At 37.2% G+C, this 6,324-nt stretch overlaps 1 long non-coding RNA gene across 2 annotated transcripts; it reads left to right on the top strand.

Annotated features, from left to right (window-relative positions):
- The first annotated feature begins 678 nt into the window (after positions 1-678).
- On the top strand, positions 679-3,349 carry LOC149388587 (uncharacterized). 2 transcript variants are annotated; one of them, XR_016300989.1, is made up of 4 exons: positions 679-1,045; positions 1,670-1,783; positions 2,149-2,243; positions 3,220-3,321. It is a non-coding gene; the product is annotated as an uncharacterized LOC149388587 (long non-coding RNA). The 2 variants fall into 2 exon arrangements; XR_016300988.1 differs by lacking the exon at positions 2,149-2,243 and having other exon boundaries at positions 3,220-3,349.
- The last annotated feature ends 2,975 nt before the right edge of the window (positions 3,350-6,324 follow it).

Genomic DNA, 6,324 nt, shown 5'->3' on the forward strand with positions numbered 1-6,324 from the left:
TTGAGAGCGAGATGCAAAAGAAATACCCTTCCTTGTTCTAAGTTTCGAGGACGAAACTCTTTTAAGGGGGTAGGGATTGTAATGTATAAACTTTTGTAACCGCTCGACTTGTGAATTTGAATAAAATGGACGAGTTTTAATTCAAATTCTTGTTGCATATGAGACGTCCTTAAATTTTAAATATCTTGGAATATGATAATATTTAAGGTCGATGAAATTTCGGAATGAGAATATTCGAGTAATCCAATATTATTATTCGAAACATACTCGGAGATTTAAAAAAAATCTCAAGAGTAAAGAATGAATTCCGAAATCCCTTAAATATATTCAAAATAACGAGAAATAATAATAATTTTCTCGGTTATTTTTCAAAATTATTTTTAATTAATTAAGGACAGGATTGTGAGAGTTTATTTTGAAAGGACTTATATGCAATATTTTGAAGGACGAAAGTGAAAGAAAAAGAGAAGCTGGGGTTGATTTGAGAGAGTTGTGGCAGGAGGGGATTGGTCCACGTATGCACGCGTGGCAATAAATGAGGGTGCCACATGGCCACTTTCTCCTCAAATCCTTGCCACCTCACCCTTCTCTCTCTCTTCTCTATTTTCTTCTTCTTCTCCCTTGCTTCACTCGGCCGAAACCCACACACGAGCAAACCAGGACAAGCGAAAAAAAAAGAAGAAAAGGAAAAACTCTCGGCCGCTCCTCTGCTCATCGCCGACAACCATCATCACCGCCCTCACCCTCGTTCTTCTTCTTCTCTTCTTCTTCCTCTCCTTCGCGCGCCACCACCCAGCACCGAGCTCCACCGCGCGCTCCGGTCCGAGGAAGCACAGCACCGCCGAGCCCCGACGTCGCCACCGCCACCTCTCACTCGCCTTCCTCTCTCTTCCTCTCCTTCGCGCGTCACCGATCGCTGAGTCATCGCGCGCGCTCCGGGTCGAAGAAGAACGACGCCGCCGAGGACCGCCGTGACGCCGGAGCAAGGGAAAAACACCGGGAAGGACGCGAGAACCCTCCGAGGAAGCTAATCTCACGGGTTAAGGTGAGAATTTCGTTTCCTTGAATGAAAATCTCATGAGCTAGGGTTCTTAGATTCAAAATTGGGGATTTTGGATCCGGATTGAATTCAGTGAAATTGATTGGTTTTTATCGTTCATTGAACTCGATTGATGTTGTTTGTAACCTGAATTTGAAGTTTTGATTCGGATTTTTCCTAATTTATCCGAAAATGATGAACTAGGGTTTGAATTGGGGGTTTTTGATTTCGGGTTCGATTTCGGTGCAATTGCTCGGTTTGTTATGTTGTCTGAGCTTGATTATACCTGTGTTTGAGGCTGTGATGATGATGATATTGAGATGTTGAATTGTTTGGTTGAGTATGTTGTTTGGCCGTGTGATTAGTTGGTTTGAAAGCTTGTTGTGGTTGTGATGATGTTGTCTTTGAGTGCTAGTTGGCCGTGTGGCTTGTTTTGGCTATTTTGGTTTGTCTGTTTTGTGGATGATATCTCTGAGCCTCGGTTTGATATGTTGGGATCGTTGTTGTGTTAGGATGGTTCCGGTTAATTGGATTTGTGTTGAGTTCGTTTGTTTGAGTTATGGGTTCGGGTTTTGAGTTATGTGATATCGGAATTTGGTTTTAAGATGTTAACTCGTCGTTGGGTTCCAGGTTTGATTTACAGACATTGACGGACGGACGGGAACCAGACGAGTCGAGAGCGTTGAGATTAGCCTCTGAAGATCTCAAGTTGATAGAGTTATCGAAGTAAAGCTCGATTAACTCGTGAGTTTTAAATCGCTTACAGCGTTTAAATACTCTTATATATGTACTCTCAGTATTTAAATAAATAATTTAGAATTATTTATTTAATAATGTTTATGAATTTAATTTAATTGTTCATTTGGAATTCTCGGTTATTTTTAATTTCGGGTTATTTGATTTATTTAAGACTCGTGATTACTCGTTGAACGTTATCTCGTATCACTCTCGATATGGGATACGCGAGTCTTGAATAAACCTCCGAAAAACCGGGGAATAATAAATTAAATTCTCGAATTCCGAACCGACTCTAATCCCGACAACGAACCCTATTATCTTTAAGTAAACTCGAATCCAATAACTAATGGATGTTCAACTCCGGATGCTAGTTCTTCCGACGTTTCGACAAGCGCCAGGTGCCTCAAGGAACGTGTGAAGCAAGACGTCTTCAGGACTTGTCAAGCGTTCTATCGAACAATTCCGGGTAAGTGTGGAAACATAAGTCAACTACTTACCAAGGGTATAATCCTGTTTGTTTGTGCATTTGTTTGCTAGTAAACAAGAGTAAGTAAAAGCCTAAAATGAATAAACTCGAAAGTTAAGGCTTCGGCCACTCTTGCTTGAAAACTTAGTTCGGGTACGCCCGTTAGGTTCAAACGCTAACTTGAACCAGCCTTGCTTGCTTTGTGTGTGGTTAGACTTCTCTTCTAACTCTAGGAAGTAGGTTAGAATCGAGAGGACGGAAGAGCGATAGACTCTCAAATTCAATCGAGAGTAGAGAGTTCGAAAGTCACATTTCGAGCTTTCAACTTAAAACACTAAACGAGCTTCAAAGGGAAACAATAATTTCTTTCGGGGTTTATCCCGTCACGCTCTTCCGTATATAAGTTTAACGTGTACGCTGCTAGCTGCAGTGTACCCAAACTTTAAACTCGTGTCGGTGGTACTCACAAGTCCCTGACTTGTGCTTAGCGGGCCATGTCGGTCCGTGCGCCGAGTACTCGAAGCAATGGGAGATGGTCGCGCATCGCGAGCTCATTGCTTGCTGGAAGACTCACCGGAAGCTGCCTTGAGCACACCGGGGCGTAGTGGGTGATGGTCGCGGTTCGCGAGCTCACTATGCCAGAGACCAGTGGCGCTGACGTCATGATGAAGGAAGTACCACTAGTGGATCCCAGACATGTGTTAAAACTTAGATCAGTTGACGACTGCTGCTCGAAGTTGAAAACTGGTCTCTAGTCGGACCAGAGGTTATAGCAGTGTGGAGTGTATAACCTTGCGGGACGGCTAGTATTCTAGGATGCGCGCTCATTAGTCACTTTTAGGTGATAGCTGCATCCTGCATTCTTGTTTGCTTGTTCGCACGTCATATGCTTTGCATTAGCTGCTTTTCTTTCATAAGCTAGACTCCCGCTTGCTGAGTCATTCGACTCATAGTTTTATGTCCCTTGGTAATGTAGATAAGGGCAAGGCGGCAATGTAGACGACCAAGAAGGAAACTGAGACGGAACGCGTATCTCTTGACCTACGGGCTATGGGTTCTGGCTCGGGAAGTAGACCTCTATATATAATGTTTTGAATAATATCGACTCTTCCTTAAATAATATCTCGCGTGTATATGTAAAGTCGGGAGCTTTTATGTACATATATATGTATGTATAAGGGTCGATATACGACTTTTAGTTCTAAAAGAAAAACGAAGAATTTCCCGAGATTTCCGATAACCACTTTTGTTGTAAACGTTTCCGCACTTTTAATAATATCGTATTTCATATATTATATGTTTTGTAAATTATGTATTTACTTTAATTGTTTTGTTTACATTATATTATTCATATATGTTATGCTCCCGCTACGTGATGTTGGTTCCGTCGAGTCGCGGCTTGCGGGCGAGGTGACGACGCTCGCGGGTCGTGACATCTAATCTATTATAATTAATTATATAGCCACTTATTAGATAACCCTGTGAAGTTTTTAATTTGTATTTATTTTTCCTTGAAAAGTATTCCGCTATCAGTGTTGGACAAAACCTAGGTCTAGGGTTGTGAAACGATCGTTAAAAGAAGAATAAAAAAAGTGCCAAATAATTATTATATTCTTAATAAAAAATGGTGGGTGTATAGCATCATGCCAATTAAACAATATGTTATTTATTTAATAATGAGGTAATCAGATTTTGTTATTTATGAACAAATCAAAACTGATTTATTTTGCTATTTTTTTTAAATAATGGAGCAATTTAATTTTTTTTTAATATTAAATCCATCCCATTATCTTGTGGAGATAAGACACCGTTTGTAGGATACTGGACGATGGTAAACGTTAAAACAATTACTTTCAACCATAAACATGAACCGTAACCAGCTATAATTTTTTTATTTTCTTCTTGATTTTCTTAGCGATAGGTTGAATTAGATACAACACTGAATATATGTGTTTGCATTTTGCACAATATATATATATATATATATATATATATATATATATCTATATATGTGTGTGATTACTTACTTAAGATCAGTGGAAGAAGAGAAAGAACACTATGCTTTCGATTAATTACTCAATTTCTTCTTTCGAAATATACTTACATTTATTACAAAGAACATGGTTTTGTATAGAAAAAATTCTAACAAATTTCTCTAGTGGGATAGTGGCGCCAATGGCTACTATGTCTCCTATCTAATACATACATACATATATATATATATATATATATATAATTACTAACTAATTACATAAAATTCTAACAAATTTTTCTAATAGGATTTATTTGTCTACACTATTCTACATTTGTCGAACCATAGACGAGAAATAGATTAATCTAACCAGTGGCAAGATTAAAGGGGCCCAAGAGGGCTACATCTGTTGGAAATTTGTGCGTTTTAATGGTATTAAATAGTATTTTATATCAATGTATTGATTGATTTGTTGCAAATATTTAAGTGGGGTCCACTTTTCGAAACTGAAAGTTTTACCAGATTCTTATTCCTTGTTGCGAGAGGTATAAATTTGAAATCGGTTATTTATTTGCATAAATCGGAGCTAAGATAAATGAGAATTGATGATCAAAGTGTGTTAAAAAACATCAAAAAATTTGAAGGATTATATTTGCTATGGTCTAATTTTTTGGACCAATTATTTTCTTTATTTGATTTCAAACGTTTTATATGTTTTTACGTATTTGTAACCATGCACTAATGAGTTGGAGGTTACAACCATAGCATTAAGGCTAGTCATTTTTGTTTTCCAGAACCTTCAACACACTTTTATGACATTGATGTGCATTGAAATGTCTTCATTGTGCAACGGTTTTATGCTCAAAACGATCATGAATATGAGTCTATAAAAGGTTGGAGCATGTTCTCATTTGGGGAAGACTTGAGAGAGAGAGAGAGAGAGAGGGAGAGCTCACTAACACAAAAGAAATAAATCTACACTCTAGTTTATTTTTTCTCTTTTTCCCTCAATTCTCTCGGTGTTGGTGGTAGTTTTCTGGCACGTCTTTCAAGTTCGCCGGAGTTATAAGGTTGTGCTTTGTCCAACTCATACGTCGTTATATCCTGGGAGGTGGTTGCTCAAGTTATTCTAGCATCCGGTGGGAAATTAATAATACTTTAAAGAAATTGTCGAACAAGCCTCGACCTGTTCTCCGTCTCCCTTCCTACCATTTTTTTTTTTGGTGATATTGGCCGGTTTATTTATTTTAGTTTATTTACTTTAATTTGTATTTCATGTCTACATATTATGTTATTAGTTTCTGATTATTTATTTATTTAATATTTGCAATTTGTCTATTTAATCACGCCTATTATTAGTAATATGGCTAACAATCTTAAAGCGTTATTTGTTATTTAATATTATTTTATGCTTTGTATTGATTATGAATTTGTTTAGATGTTAATTTTTTACGAGGCTGGTATGTAGCCCGAACCGATACTAATGCGTTGATGATTCTTTAATTTAGTCTATTGCTCATTTCCATTATAGTTGCTTGATTATTAGTCGTGCATGTTGTTATGTTCATTGCTTAGATACTTTTGAATTGTTATCTGGGATCGTATGCTTTTTGAGAGAGAGTATTACTCTAATCATCATTGTTGATCTCAGTTAGTAGAAAATTTTAGGCGAGAGTGCAATTGTTTGAATTCTTGTTCTTTATGCGTGTGATTATTTTAATGGGATTAGAAGCCGAGAGAACAATGATATGTCAATTGCATAAGTTTGCTAGAACACTTTGAGAGAGGATATTGAATATTTTAGAATGAGTGAGATTAATAACACAGAAACGAGAAAATAATAGACAAAATATGGATAATCACTTTAGTCGGTTCGTGGTGAAGTCGTGACCCTATTTTTCTCTTCGATTAAACTCATTAGAATTATTGTTTTCTTGTATTTGACTTATTTGTAGTTAAATCATAATAATCACTCGACAATACTTTGGAGTAAATTCGCGTCAAATTAAATTAAATCGTTAAAATTATTAGTCTATGTGGGATCAATACTCGTATTTTACCTACATTATATTATGTAGGCGACACATGCGATTGCGTGTGAATTTATCG

Source organism: Urtica dioica, chromosome 8 (genome assembly GCF_054948205.1).
Source record: "Urtica dioica subsp. dioica isolate 48M chromosome 8, U.dioica_male_clone48M_v1_H2, whole genome shotgun sequence".
NCBI lineage: Eukaryota > Viridiplantae > Streptophyta > Magnoliopsida > Rosales > Urticaceae > Urtica > Urtica dioica.